General features: G+C 32.3%; 1 non-coding gene across 1 annotated transcript; it reads right to left on the minus strand.

Annotated features, from left to right (window-relative positions):
- Window positions 1–210: 210 nt before the first annotated feature.
- Window positions 211–324, minus strand: LOC130902818 (U2 spliceosomal RNA). The gene has a single exon (XR_009060474.1). It is a non-coding gene; the product is annotated as a U2 spliceosomal RNA (small nuclear RNA).
- Window positions 325–16,467: the final 16,143 nt, after the last annotated feature.

Consider the following 16,467-nt stretch of genomic DNA (forward strand, 5'->3'; position numbering starts at 1 on the left):
TCTTCTTCTACTACGATGTAATCATCTATCAGGGATTCGTTCCTGTAGGTCAAACTGTGAACCTTGCATTCTACGAGGTGGTTACTACGTCGCATCGACACGTTCAAACACAGTTGAGCAGGACTGGACAGTGGGTCCTGCTACAAAAGAACGCGCTTGCTTACTTTACATTTCTTGTCTCAACGTGACGTAACTCTTCATGATATTTACTGTGTTTGTCGACTGCGGATTTATTTCTGTTTCCCAACATTAATAAGGTCTTAGATATTAAGCTGATAAGAACAGATACTACACTTTGATCTTAGCCAGAGGCCGAGAAGAAAAACCATAATTGGACAGTACCAAACCGGGTTTACATCTGGAAAATCTACAATAGATGCTATCCATACGGTCAAGCAGATAATGGAGAAAGCGCATGAGTATAAAATGGAAGTGGAAATACTCTTCATAGATTTTGAACAAGCGTTTGATTCTATAAAAAGAAGTAAGCTCATGTCGGCACTAAAAGAACTGGGAATACACCCCAAACTAAGAAAACTAATACAGTGTACAATGAAGAAAACAACAGTCACAGTAAGGACACAAGTGGGGAACACAGAAGAATTTGAAATAAATCAGGGTGTAAGACAGGGGGATGCTTTATCAACGACGCTGTTCAATTTGGCACTGGAATATGTGATGCGTAAAATAGACAAGAGAACAATAAAAACTAGAAGTGGACAAATAGTAGCATATGCAGACGACATAGCACTTATCACAAGAAGTCGAAACACAATGGAAGAAATGCTAAAGGAAATAGTACTAGAAGGAAGTAAAATGGGTCTCAAAATAAATGAAAAGAAAACAAAAATAATGAGGCTAGATAAACGTATTATAGGAGGTAAACAGAAAATAAAAATTGGAAATTTTGATTTTGAGGAAGTAGATACATTCAAGTACTTAGGAATAACCTTAAGTAGTGACGGAAATAAAGAGGCAGAAGTCAAAGAAAAAATAACAGCAGCTAACAGGGCATATTACGCTAACAAAAAACTACTGCAAAACAAAATACTAGGAAAAAGTACAAAAATGAGAATATATAAAACAGTTATTAGACCGGTCTTGATGTATGCTGCAGAAACTATGACTATGACAAAAAAGCAAGAAGAAGACTTAAAAATTGTTGAGAGAAAAATATTAAGAACAATATTAGGACCAGTAAAACTAACAGAAAATGAATACCGAAGAAGAATGAACCATGAAATAGCACAAGAAATTAAAGAGAACATAGTAAGAAAAATTAAACAACAAAGAGCAAGATGGCTGGGACATGTATGGAGAGCAGGAGAGGAACAGTAGCGTACTCAATATTAGATTGGACCCCTGGAAGTGCTAGAAGAAGAGGAAGACCAAGGTCTACATGGTAGCAAGAGGTAAAAGACGACCTTAAGAGATTTGGGATGTGGAACTGGCAAGAAAAAACGAAAGATAGACGAGCCTGGCAGGATATGTGCCACAAGATATAAACAGAAGAGAATGGGGACTGATCTACCCCGAAACAAAAAAAAAAGATCTAGAAAGCTCGTAAGAGCGGCGTTACCCCATCTGGGGTGTTTAGCCACCATATAATAATAAGGTCTTAGAAGAGACACGGTTTACGAACGTGTCGGTCATCCATGGGTCCATGGGTGTATGACATCCGTTCTGCGACTGATCCCGAAGGAATCTTCGTCACTTTTTACAAGCTTAATAAACGTTGTCAATGGTGTGTTGTGTACAATGACGGTTACTGCGGATTTATTTATATTTTCCGTATTGAGGAGGCCCTAAAAGGATATCTGTTGTGCGATTGATTTCGAAAGTGGCTGTGACAGTTTTCAGAAACTTAATAAACGTAGTCAAAAATATGTTTACAAACGTTATCACTTTAATCCATTTCATCTTTCCTGACACGATTCATCGTACTTCACATATTCTTTTTAATGGACGATTATCGTTTTAGTGAACGTCAATGGTAAATCACTAATCCTCGAAGTTGAATCAATCTGTCAGTCTGAATGTGATTGAGAAAAAGGAAACAGAAATTGTGATATGTAAAGTATGGAGATATTGGAACTTTTGTAAAGAAATACTAAGAGATTTAACAGTAATCCTGAAGACACTAATATATCCCAAGATCCTTCGAAACGTACTGATATAGTGAAAGCTACTGCACAATCATCAAGGATAAGACTTCGCATTCGTACCAAACTACAAAAAGAAACCATTCAGATACAGCATCGTTCGTATTAATGAATTATTTGATTGAAAGTAAGGAATATAAATCAAAAGCAAAAATTTTCGTCAAAAGATGGTCATCAAATTGCTAAATCTATAATCTTATGACCAAAAATTGAAATGGAATCAATTACAAAAACAAAATATAAATCATGTTCCAGTGATGGTGTCGTACAGCGAAAACAGCGTACAGCTGGCATTTAACGAAAATTTTGTATAGCCATGTTGATGTTTGACGAGGGACACCACCAAGAACTACACTAAGCTGTTGACCAGAAATATTTGACTTGGTATGCAATATTGGAGTATTCGCAGCGATTAGTCTTCCGTCAGTACCACAATATTAATTCTTTAGTTTCATCCCATATCAAAATAAGTTCATGATGTTGTTTATTGCCAAAGAAGTTATTAATGTCGTCAATCAGAATGGCTTGTGATAAATTTTTATTTGGAATATATAGAATAGGAAATATTTTGGACATTATCATATCACAATATGAAATTGTTATGAATGTAACTGATTTTGAGGTACAGTGACAAACCTAATTTCTGCATCATCTGTGGTGTACAGTAAAAGATTAAACATAAAAATTGATAGATTATTAGATATCCTATCCAATGTCCTTTTTTACACAGGGTCTGGCAAAATGGACATCGAATTTGTGTGTTGATTATAAGTTTTATGAAAAATTTTTTGTTAATTTTGTATAGCATCTAACAGTGTTTGCAATTTTATTGATTACATTTTTTGAGATCAGATAATAATTTTTTTAATTGATATGATATAGCTGAATTTACTGATACTAGGTTCAGACAGTCTCTGACTTAAACAACATCAAATCCAACGTTAAGGTAAAATATTTGATTAATCCAAAATAATTGAACATTCAACATTTATGTACAATATAATGATGGAAAATGAATACAAATTGTACAGATATAAATTCAACAATACATCGGAATGTTTTAGAGGACTAACTAATTTTCAAACATGGCGGGGAATCCCCATCTAATGATAGACGTGTAACAGGTTTTCCAGAGCTTTATTGTGAGGAAATCTGAAATCAAAAATAGACATTATTGACACCGGATGTATTTGGAAATGTGAAAAAAACCTTTAAGAAATAGGTTGGATCATTCTAATAATAGTTATGATAGATATGCAGAAAATAAATTAGATATCTTTAGAGTTATATTTCTGTGTTTCTATAAAAGTGAACCTTGTAATGTGAATAATAAAAATGATTAATGCAAATTCCTGGAATCGGTATGAATATTCTTTGAAGCCAATCAACTTGCTTCAATTCAAATTTCCAAATAAATTCCAAATAGATTTGCACAAGTGTTGCCCTCATTTTTTTGTTTGTTTTTTTTTTTCGTCAATATTTATTAGATATTAAATACGACTGCGGTCCTTGAATGCCTACTAAAGAGTTGATACCACTTTAACCTTGACTGTCAAGCAATTCTAAAATCCGAAATTTACAATTGTGACACAATTTTTATTCCACGCAAGGTAACCCACTTTTTGGCACGCAATTTTCTGTACACATGTCTACGAAAATTGCTCAATACAATTTGTAACTTGTCCATAGGCGCCCATTTGGAAATTGGTGTATTTGATAAAAAGATAAAAGATAAGTACCACAGTAATAGTATATCATTCCATGAGCGAGTAATGGCCATTACTCGTGAATAGAATACTATACTTAATCTACGACTATCAGGGAATAAACACACCATAGTACGTAGTACGGTCCATGAATCCTTGGCCTCATGTAGGACAAAGTGAGCAGAGAAAGGCCAAAAAAAGTAAAGGTCACGGAATACAACAAAAAAGTGTTGGCTGCAATATTTTGGGATTGCTAGGGTATTCTTTCGATTGATTTTAAGAAATCAAATACAACCGTGAACGCGGCATATTACTTTGACTTACTAAGTAAAAAATATCGAAAAAAGGCGCGGCAAAATCACCCGAGATTTGCGCTTGCTTCATATCAATGCTCTAGTCCGCACTGCTTCGCTATTTAAGACAACTGTACACGAATGCAGCTTACTATAGTCTATTTATCTAAAAAAAGTAGTAAAGCAAAACATATTCACGCATAGAACACGTGATCACGGTTTATCAACAAAAAATATATCTTTGGAACGTCTTTGTAGAAACCTTGTATTTTGGAAGTAACTCCAACTATTTAAATACAAATAAAAACATCTCTAACTGAGATTTTGATGATTATTAATGAATTCTCGTTACAACGAACTTGAACTTAAAATTTGATGAATTTAGAATTAGCAGACACGTTTATTATTACTTAAGAAATCTATAAAACATAAGAAAATGAAGATGCAGAAAAAGAAGAAACGAAAGCGAAATGAAATATGTCAGTAATCAAAACAATACCAATAGAAATTAATAAAATGGGCGATACAATAATTGATACAAATATAAAACTCAGTAGAAAGTGCGATTGGAGAAGATGATTTCAAATTTTATAACAGTGAACACGGTATAAAGTCAAGGGATAACTTGAAATTGTGGGAAGTTTAAAGACCGTAGGTGCTATTAGAGTGGAAGAATAACGATAACAAAAATAATCAAATACTCAATCAAGAAGATTTAACCTTACTCTAGAAATATTTATCAAAAATATCGAGATAAGTAGACATTGAACTTTCTAATAAGCAAAATTTCCACTGGTGTAACCAGTTAAAATAGTTCAATATTTAAATTAGATAAGAATTGTTATTAGTTGCAGATAGGGTGGGAAATAAATTTTGATATAATTGTAAATAGGTTGAAGGATATTTCGGTTTTTTGAACTTGGTTCAAGGGAGTTGAAACACTATCGTTTTTATCAAAGAAATTTACGACGTAAATAAAAAAATTCATTTTCAAGTGCAGATTTATTATTATCAATTATATATCTTCTTACTATCGTTCTAAAGAATTTAACGTTAGAATTATGTCATACTCTTAAATTTTCCTTTTTCCGGATTTTACTTTCACGAATCGTTATTTTTTTCTTCGTTTTTATCTTATCCTCTCAAATCTTTATCTGTTGTTGTTTGGTCCATGTAGGGTATTCATCTCCTGGCCTTCCTCTTCGTTTCTTCTCTAGAACTAACTTTTTTTCGTCATCTATAATCTAGCATTCTTTGGAATCAACCATTATAGCTGGTTGGTATACGAAGAGTTGATACCGCTTTGGGGAGATTGTTTTCGACATGCCTGCCGTGAGAGATGGAGCTTAAAATTGATTAAAAGTGCTGAATAAATTCACGAAATGTGACTTTTTCAATGGCTTAAGATTCTAAATGTGGACCGGATTTTAAGTCTTGCATCAAGATCATATCCAAGGTTTTCTTCGATTGCTCGTTCCAAGGATAGTGTGGGGTATAGGACAACGGCTTCTTTGCTCACCATAGCAATCATTATTGATTCACGACTTTTTGGCAACGAAAATTCTTGTTCAAAAATGCTATACTCACCATATATAACGCCATTCGAGTTATAAATGTTTAAGAAAATGAATAATGTGAAGAAAAGAGTTTTGACATCATTCACGAATTGAGAGTAGATGAAAGCCATACCAAGAGAAACATTATTGAACTGCTTCAAGTAATAGACTTGTAGAGCGCGCTGAGATCTACAAATTTGTTTTTAATTTTTTTATTTTTAAACAGAAAGAGACATCGTTTGATATTTTGTTATTCCACCGCTTCTTAAAAATCCATGAACAAAAACAAGTTGGTAAATCTTTCACTATTCTCACCAACGAAAATTGTAATCCGCCAACAGGATTTTTACCAAAACCAAACTCGCCTCACCTGGGCTCTTGTAACTGATATCATGCAAATGTGAAAGAAACTTTGGGATTGCTCGTGAGTGCAAGAAAGCAGAAATCAGTTGCTGGGTTATTTGTGCATTCTGCATTAGAGCAGACAAGCCTTCTGCAACGTCGCCACAGTCGACATTCTACTCAGCTACGACCACGATGATGATGGTGATATTTCGAGTCACAACTTCAGTTAAATCAGTTCAATAGTCTATCTACTACTCAAAAATTATTTGTTCAATAAATTTTATGTGTTTGATTTATAGTTATAGACTAGTTTTTCAATTTATTCCGTATTGCAATAATTCCCCAAACAGCGTATTGCGAATCCTAATCCAGAACGAGATTTAGATCACATTTTCCCACATAACGTTCAATTTTTTGGTAGAAATTTTGAATTTAAAACATAAACAAGAACTTTTGATTCTTATTACCTTTTTAAGCGTTGCGTCGATTTTTTTCTCCATTAACGTATCGTCTCGGATTACCTAATTTTTGTAATTACCTGTGAAGGACCATAAATGCTCCCTGTCTACCAGAATTTATAGTTTTTATTCTATACCATAAGATTTAATACTTAAAGCAAGATGTACACTGACCAATCCTGATGGGAACCAAGCTCATAGTTGAGTGATTCCAAGTGTCCCTTGGACACTTGAAGTTCCGTCAACGTATCAAATTACTTACTTTTATTTTATATTGAAGTGACTCTAAACGATATAAATATCCATTTATAATTGATTTAATGGCTTTTGTATACATTCACATAGTTGTGAATTCAGTTATTTAATAGTAGACGGGGGAATAACTAATTTTCAAAGTTTAAAATACCATAGACAAATAAAGCAACCCATTAGCTGATAGCGTTTATCATAGTAGAAAGGATCCTAACATATGACTAAGACCCGATTAAGTCGATTAGTTTTCGAACAACAATTAATGCGATCCGGGTTAATTTCCAAACTCTCTGAGTAAGTCCCGAAGCATACATCAATTTATTAAGAATCTCTAAGCATGATCAAGTTTTTGTCAAATGTTCAAAATATTTTTGGAACTTAAAATTCTTCAAATACAATAAAAATAAAGTATGTGAAAGATGCTAAGTAGTAGTTGGTGGTTCAGATTTTTCTTGACCTAACCATTCCAACAATTTATCTCTCTGAAGCTGATAAAATCAAAGACAAATTTGACGAAACTTCTACAAGGTGAAATTTTTTGGAAATATTTCAGAACACCTAAATATTCTTACCACGAGCAGCCACTTTTTTCATTTTTTTTTATTTTCCATTCAAATTTTTCTAATAACTGTAATGCTGTAGAAAGTAAATTACTGATTTATATCGCATGAACTTGATGTTCGATTTAATTGCGTTATTTTATAAATATTTGAGGCGAGTTTTTTTTTTATTACATGTAACGGGATCAATGGGTCAGGGGTAGTGTGTGAAGACTGCTCAATGTCAAGCGTGTAAACCTTACACCTCGTGCGTGATTGTCGTCTGAATGTCTACCTACGTAATATATAAACTTTCAATGAATAAAAATCATTTCAGAGATATTGCTACATCTAGCGAAGTGAATTTGAGAGATCTCAATACATTTAAAAATTAATCTCAATTAATTTCTAGTGATGATCAAAAAGAAACAAATATAATAAAACCTAAATATAAAGTATCCACGCAGAAAATAAAATAAATCAAGATTTTACCTTTCAAAATGTACATTGTCAAAATTTTATATGTAATATACATTGTCAAAACAAAAAAATTGAATCATGCGAATAAACTAGATAATTAAATTAAATATACTGCAATCCTAAAATATGTAAACATTTGTATTTAAAATAAATCAATCAAAAACAGAAAAAGATTTATAGATTTGATTTCAGTTGGCAAATGATTTTTCTTTTTTTTTCCTTTGTACAGTATTGAGCCTTTAACTAACTGAACGTGAGGTAGGTAGATGAGGATTGAGCTTCGTGTTCCTAAGTGGATAGCTGTGACCTTTCTAAAATAGAAGCGTGCTTATGGATTAGGCAAACAAATTCAAATATGAATAGAACAATATTTGAATATTTTAAAGAAGAAGAAACTGCAAGAAAGATGGATTTTAGTATAATACTAATAATAAAACTATGATGATTTATTTATGACTAAAATAATCAGTAAGACCTTGGAAAAACTTGATGAATTTCTTCATCTATCTCATCCTCGAGAAACTTCAACCACGTAAATGTTTATTTAGGTTAAAATATAACCAGAAATTACACATAACCCAATCAGGCCATTAGGGTGCAGTTACAATTAGTGTTACTTTCACGTGAAAGGTCAACTCTCTGCTGTGCATTGTGTGATTACACATTAAACGACACATACTGATGTAGCAAATAACAACTGTTCCGAGAGCTTATTGGGAAAAAAAGAGATACTCTCAGTCTCGAAATTTTATCAGTGAAAGAAGCAATTTGCGTTTTCGACTTCAGGGCGCAAAATAATAACTAAGGGGCCACAGAAACAAAAACTTCTTTCAAAGGGATTGAAACGCAAAATGTGGAAAACTGTTGAGACTTTCAGGTGTGTCCGTTGGGGATAATATGAAAAAATATTTAATCTGGAACTAACCAAATTTTGTATTTGTTATTTCTACGATGAATGGTGATCAAAATGGAACATTAGTAATAGACACTGAGCCGGATATTTCATTTTTTAAATTGGTGTTCCGGTCTAATTACAGGAAAATAGTATTAACACTCATTGAGAACAATGTTCTGTTTTCCATGATCATATCTTTACATTTTCCATTTACATACATTTGTTTCTAAAGAGATATTTCTGCAAACTAGAAAAGAAATTAACATCTGGAAATGATGAGAGACTTTTTTTGGATGAGGGCGTAATGAATATCGACTTTTAAGAACTTTTCTTCTTAGTATCCAAGTTGCCATCCATTGATGGTTTCTCAGTATAAACTAGTGACATTACATGATATCACTGAAATAATCGACAGGTGCCAATTCACAAGACCTTGAGGACTAATTTCAAGTGAGTGATTACGCCCCCCGCGTAGCGCCGTCTTCAAACTCTATCTCTTCGTTTTAAAGAAATATGGTCGAATGAATCGTCTAAAACATATTTTAAGGATATTGTGAAGTCTGTTGGCATCAGTCAAACCGAAAAGAATTTGGGTACTCACGTATAAACGCCCCCACAGCTACAGATTAAACAGGTGTCAAGTACCGTCAACTTACACTTAAAATTTTTGTAACAAATCATAAATTAAAACGCTTTATTCTGAATCAAAGCAATTAATTCGATTTTAGTGGACAATAGGTCGATATACTCACACCTCCAAAAGTCTTGGCTTCCCTTGTTTATTTGTCACATGTTTATTTCAATTTCAGCATTTTTTGTTTACAAATACCTTCTAATCTTGTGGCCCTACACCAAGAGGGTTCCTCAAATCATGAGATTGCTAATATGCCGCGAACTTCGATAAGGCGGATAGTGGCCCTTTTTCAAGAAACTGGTGGCGTTGCATGAATGCCGGTGTCTGGTCGACCTAGAGTGACTTCAGAGAGAGAAGATCGTTATATGGCTAATTTCACTCGAAGAAACCGAAGAATATCGGTAACAGCCCTTCGAAGTCATTTTTTGTTATGTTTTGGGGGGGTATAATGTATGGTCGCCGCACTCCACTTATTCTTATTGAGCGAACAATGACCGGTGCCATATACGCTCAAAACATTATCCAAGCAATCGTGCAACCTTTGCGCAACGAATATGGAGCAAATTTCATTTTTCATTATGATAATGCCAGACCACATCGCGTACCAAGGGTACAGAATATGCTACAAGAGGGAAATATCCAAAGATTAAACTGGCCAGCAAACTCGCCAGGCATGAATCCCATCGAACATGTATGGGATTCTATTGGCAGAGCAATATCCAATAGAGGAATTTTGTTTTTTTTTCGGATTTATTTTACAAAATTCTGCTTATTTTTACACGAATAAGTTTTTGCTTTGTAATTGTTTTTATTTGTATGATAAGATAAACAAGTATTTGCAAACAAAAAATTCTCAAATTAATTGTATAGCTATATCATAAGAATGAGAGAAGAACGATTAATACGGAAGATATATGAAACACAAACAAAAAAAAATAGAAAAGCCGAAGAGAAGCTGAACAGAAATAAAGTTGGCTGGGAAAAAACGAGGAATAAGGTGATGAAAAACATAGAAAAGAATGGAGACAACTTTGGAACATGAACGACTTAACTCCAATAACAGATGGAAGGCAGAAAAGCATTATGATTAAGTAACTTGAATCAAAATCGTGACTTTAAATCCTACACCGGCTGGATCTTGTACGGATCAAGGCAATCAATTGTTTAAGCCTCAATCTATTCATGATGAGTTACTAAATCTTGAATATTAAGCGTGAATTACCTTCCTACTCTTGATGGGAACTATTAATCTAGTTAAACAATACAAAGTGTTCCTTATTTTACCCCCCATTAACATATCGTCTCGAGTTACATAATTTTTGTCTTATATTAATGTGACTGTGAAGAATCATGAATCTACCTTCCCAACCTCAAGTTATTATTGTATTCGTTAAGATTTATTGTACACTGGGAGCTCCTAATGGGACTCAACGTCATATTAAAGTGATTCCAAATGTCCCTTAGACACTTGAAGTTCCATTGACGTATAAAATTACTAACTTTAATTTTATATTGATGTCACTCTAACGATCTTAAATATAATTAATTATAGTTTTGGTATACAAAAAGATTTAGTATTTAAGAGAGCATGTAGACGGATAGGGTTTCTTAATAGTTTTGACATCTAACGAGTACAGTAGTCAGATTATTGAAGCCACTTTATTTTTTTATCAATAAATAACTTTCTACAAAGTTGTGAATTGAATTATTTAACACGTGGTATCATAGTTCGTTTGATAGTTAACCATTCCGATTTATCTTTCCATTCCCTTCATTTATATAGTACTCGATCTAAATATATTTCAAAGATTTCAGACTATATATTTGCCTTTTGTTTCAAACAAACTTCTGTTTTAATTTTTCGTGTTATTTATCAACAATTTCCTTCAATATTGTCATTGAATATTGCCATAGAAAGCTCAAGATTTCGAATTAAAACAAACAAATATTTCGGGTTCTAGAAAAAACTGAGAGGATTATGTATCTACGAAATTCTAGAATAGAAAGCAGGCAGGTTATCTAAATAACGTCTTTGATGATCCTATTAGTAAAGAAACGAGTCTAGACATACTTGGTTGAAATTGAATCTCGTATTAGAACCATTGCCCTCTCGGAGGTTGTTCACCCTAGAAAAAGGTGATAGATTTTGAAAGTCCGTTAAGGTCCCGTCAAGGGCTCCAGCATCTGCAAACTTACCAGGGCTGGATTCAGTTGTCAAAATAAAAATGTATCTTTCCCCGAATACTCATTCGACAAACAAAATATTTTGAACAATTCAAATTCAAGTTTTAAGACTATGTATTTACAATTAGGTAATATTATTCGACAACTCTTTACCTAAGCATGATTTACACTATGTAACAGAGCTATATAGCAAGGCTAGATGCAGCACAGCTATATAGTTCTGCTACAAGTTCAAAACGTGATACTGGAGATCTGCTATATAGTACGGCTATACAACAAATTTAAGTCTATTTTCTCTGTTAAAAATATTCCAGGAGCTGCGGCGAAAGCAAGATCAACCTTCTTCTTCGGCATCTGGCTAGGAACTGAACACTCCGGTTTCTCCCAAGTTGTATGTACCTCTTCTACACGGAATGCTGTGAATTATAGCTACATATAGCTTCCGCTCACATAAATTTGTTTTTATTTGATTAGAGGGCGCTCAATGGTCAATGCCACAGCTACAAAAAAATCACACTGAGTTTTTGAACGAATCTGTGAATGTCAAATATTCAAGACTTTAATTTACTGACAGACATGCGAGTGTGTGTTTTCTTAGAACATAACCTTTTTTCGCGTGTACCTTGTTGTACAACTTTAATAAAATTGAAAAACTATTGAAGGTAAAACAAAAATATTAGCACGAATTGGGATGCCAATATGACGAATTCATTGCTAAATGTAAAAAATGTACTTTAACATTTACTATTTTTTACGCAGATGTTGGGCAGGTTTGGTATTTTTGTTTATGTCTTGCTGGTTTGATTTCCTCTTGTGTCTTTTCTGATATGCATAAATTCTTATATATTTAGGTAACTATTTTTCATAAAATATATGTTTCGTTTCAGTGTTTATAAGTTAAACAGCACTATATCAGGAAAAACACAAGATCAAACGGAAATGGGAAAATCTAGCTTTCTAAATTAATAAGTTGTGCGAGATGCTCTAAATATATGTTTTTAAAACAATAAATAGATCAAATACTGTTCATCTTCCTAAAATACTGTTCAATATAGATCTGAATAAACTTTCTTCTATAAAATGTTGACAACCCGAACTAGTAGTAATCATTTTATTCCCACAAATTTTCCAAAAAATAGCACATGAAGCATTTTTGTTTGCCAATTGCCGGCACGAATACGATTTCCGTGTGGCGCCTGGATTTGACTATGCCATTTTATAAATCGACCCAAAGGTCGAAAATGAAGAATAAAATTTTTCGGTATCTCGCTTCGTTTTTGAAATATCGATACTTGAAGTTGGACAAATTTATTTTTATTTAATATTTGTATATGTTACAGACCGTTTATGAAAAATAGACCATATATAAAAGGACTAGTCCCGACTAGGCCTGAGGATATTAATCTATATGTGTAAAAAGCTTGTCTTTTAATGAATTGTCTAGTCCGTTTGAAAAAGGTCTAGTCTATACGCACCTACGCCATATGTATATTTCTAAGATATTTAAACACAATTTTTTTCATTTATTTATTATAGAAATGAGTCCTAACCTAACCTAACCTAACCTAGCATAACCTAAATAAATAACTTTTGAAAGCATCCAGAACGTACTTTCTGGTCGAAAAAGGATATTTTTATATTAAATTACTAATTAAATCTTCAAACTATCATTAAATATTTCTTTTTGATTAAATAAATAATGAAAAAAAAACGACAATTCTTTATGAAAAATATCAAATTATTCATGTGATGAAAGTTATCAAAAACAGCTCATTTTGCTATGAAAATCTGTTTTTTTTTCAATATAATTTTGGAATATCAGTGTAAATAATATAAAAATTAAATAAAAAATCTTTTGTTTATTGAATTACAAGGTTCATATTGAATTTAAAGTGATAAAATATTCATTTGAAACGAAGTATTGAACGCTGCCGTCTGTTCAATATAGATATCTCGAAAACGAAGCAAGATATCAAAAAATTTCATTCCTCATTTTCGATTTATTTTAGCGTAATTAAGCCAAATCGCGGAAATCGTACTCTCCCCCGATTGCCAATGTTGAATTTATTCTGACTCGTTTCATTTACCCAAAAAAGTCCGCATTTTAAAATCAAAACTAAGACATTATATGCTTACTAGAGACTTTGCTTGATAATGCAATTGCTTCTTCTGAAGTATTCGTAATTTTTAGAAGCGATTATGAAGATTCTGGTCCTATCCACTCAATTTTTCCAACCTAATATTTCTTTATATTTTCCATCGGGTATTGTGAATCTTTCAACTCATTTTGTATCTATGTTGATATTGATATCTACGATAGACTATCCAACTTTTTTTAATAAGTTGGACAGTTCAACAATATTAACATGGTGACAACATTTTGTTGTTATTTTTAACTTCAGCTAAGAAACACCTCTTACCTATTTACGTATAGAACCAGAATCTTCACGATCGTGTCTAAAAATTTCAAAAAAGCTGTAATTCAATAATAAAGTTCGTCCTGTTTGTATTCCTTTTCATAATAAAAAAAAATGAAATGAAAATTGGTCACAAGTATTGTTATATCTTTAGCTATTTCATTTTACACTGAACTCAATGTACAAATATATCAAATGAACAAGCCGAGAAGAAACGCTAATATTCTCCAGTATATTTACACCAAAAGAAAAGAGAAAGAACAAGTTTCATGTTTTATTTTTGTATACATTTAATATTTGTTGTTGGTGATTTAAAACTGTAAATTTCATATGCAGTATTTGACTTAATTTTTTCGGAATCATCAACGTATCTGTTAACCACAGTAATTGTTCGTTTTTGAGTATCTATTAATAAGAAACCTGAAATAAACTATGTAATCAATAAGATGATAAAAACTATTAAATTATTGTTGGATCTATTACCTTCGTCGCCAGATTTTCTTACCAGCAGTTATGAAATTATTGAGTTGTGTCGACCTTTAAGTTTTTGCTGATTGACGTTTAAGGAACAAACGTAATTTTAAATAATTTTCTATATTAATTCCAAGCTAAATGTGCTTTATATTTAGTGCTAAAATATGCCTAGTAGCGTATATCAAATCAATGTTCTAGAAACTGGAACTATATTAATTGAATTTCTAACAAGGCTGAACAACTTGTATGGTCAGATCGTAGAAAGATAGCATCTACAAATATTACCGACATCTTCTTTGCAAAAATAACTCGCGCCATCTTTCGATCATTAAATTAGTCACCTCTGGATCTTGTAATAGCAGATAAAAAGTTTTTTGATGAGGGCAGTTCTAGGAAATTGTACGAATAGGACAAACCTGATGATTTCCAAGAGTAGCAAAAAGAGTATAAATAAAATATATACTGTGAAAAGTTGTTTAATAGATATGTTTCACATTAAAGTGGATAGAAAAAAACGTTTTAAACCAGTTATTCGTAAATGAACTTGGTGCTTTTAAACGGGTGAAATTTCTACAACAAAACAAGTTTAAAGCAACATACAAGTTGTATGATAAGATCATGTAAGCCATGAAATCAACAAATATTACCGAGATCTGTCTACTAACATTTTCTCTCTTCATAAATTCCATGCGCAATCTCTTGATCATTGAATTGATCACTAGAGAAATGAGCCCCGGGTTGCCCTTTTAGTTATGACAATACCAGATACGAAGTTCGTTGGTAAGGGCAGTTCTTGGAAATTGAGCTCGATTATTTCAAATAGTAAAAAGAGTATAAATAAAAATCAACTGTGTCTTGTTTCTTTTAAATCCAACACTGTTGTCTGGTAAAGTATCTTCAAACTTTCCACCACCACAGACTCATCTTTACCTAACTCTGACCTGTCTGTGTGTCGACGACCTTTATGGTTGTCTAGTTTTTAGATAAACCTCTACCATAGAACAAAATATCTCTGTTGCTAGGCGAAAAAAAAGACACCCTAATATGTCTACACACATTTTTCATTTTGATTAAAATCAGAATAGACTTCAACCATTTTTGGTTTTTAAAAACTGAATATAATGAAAATAATTCATAAAACGATAAAATAGAAGTGCAGGATTTAATTTAACAAGCTTATTAGTACGAATTAGAGCACTCAAATTACTGTTTAAAACTTTTATGAGTTTTTTTTTGTTGTTATGCTGCAAAATAAATTTGTATGACATTGCTCTCTCATTCAATATATTTATTAGAGTAGATATGAAGCATTTTGATATTTACGAGCAAGCAAGGCCGTAACGAGGGTGAGAATTGATCCCTCCGAAATAAAAAAAGATATATAATATTTCTTTTAGTAAGTACTCACCAATGAGACTGTTGTGTTATTTAGGAATGTGGTTTTCATACACGACTACACTATGCAAAATGCATATCGATTTAATCATAAACATGATTGAAGATGTTCTCAAGATATTGAATTGAATGGACCCAGAAAAAACTAATTCTGCGAATAAAGTCAGACTAAGAAAATAGTACAAAGATCCTGTAACTTAATTTAAAATTGCTTTAATGTATATACTTATGTATGCTTTTTTATTAGCTTTTGTAAAGATTATACTTTGAGTTTTATTAAGGAATTATAGTGAGAGGACTTATTTCAAAAACTCCCGAGGCTAGTAAAGATTGTACGGCTTGGCAATAATGTCAATCTATCGTAGAACTGATGTAAACTTCGAAAACTGATTTGTTCTATGTAAAGAAATCTGGCTATGAGAGTCAATAGAATAATTTTCAATCTCGAAACTACATCTATTTGACCATATATAGCATGTTATTGAACCTCCTTCTTATTTAAATTTACCCTAACCTCAATTATATATTTAATATCTAATATTCTGAATGTTTAATTTTTCTTGTCTTAAAGTATAAAGTTTAAACCGTAAAGGGTGTTTTTTTTACCTACTTGGTAACAGGTAATACGTATCGAGGTCGCTGACGCTCCATCCCTACATAGAATTCAAGTTTTCTTA

This window comes from Diorhabda carinulata, chromosome X (assembly GCF_026250575.1).
Source record: "Diorhabda carinulata isolate Delta chromosome X, icDioCari1.1, whole genome shotgun sequence".
NCBI classification, from domain to species: domain Eukaryota; kingdom Metazoa; phylum Arthropoda; class Insecta; order Coleoptera; family Chrysomelidae; genus Diorhabda; species Diorhabda carinulata.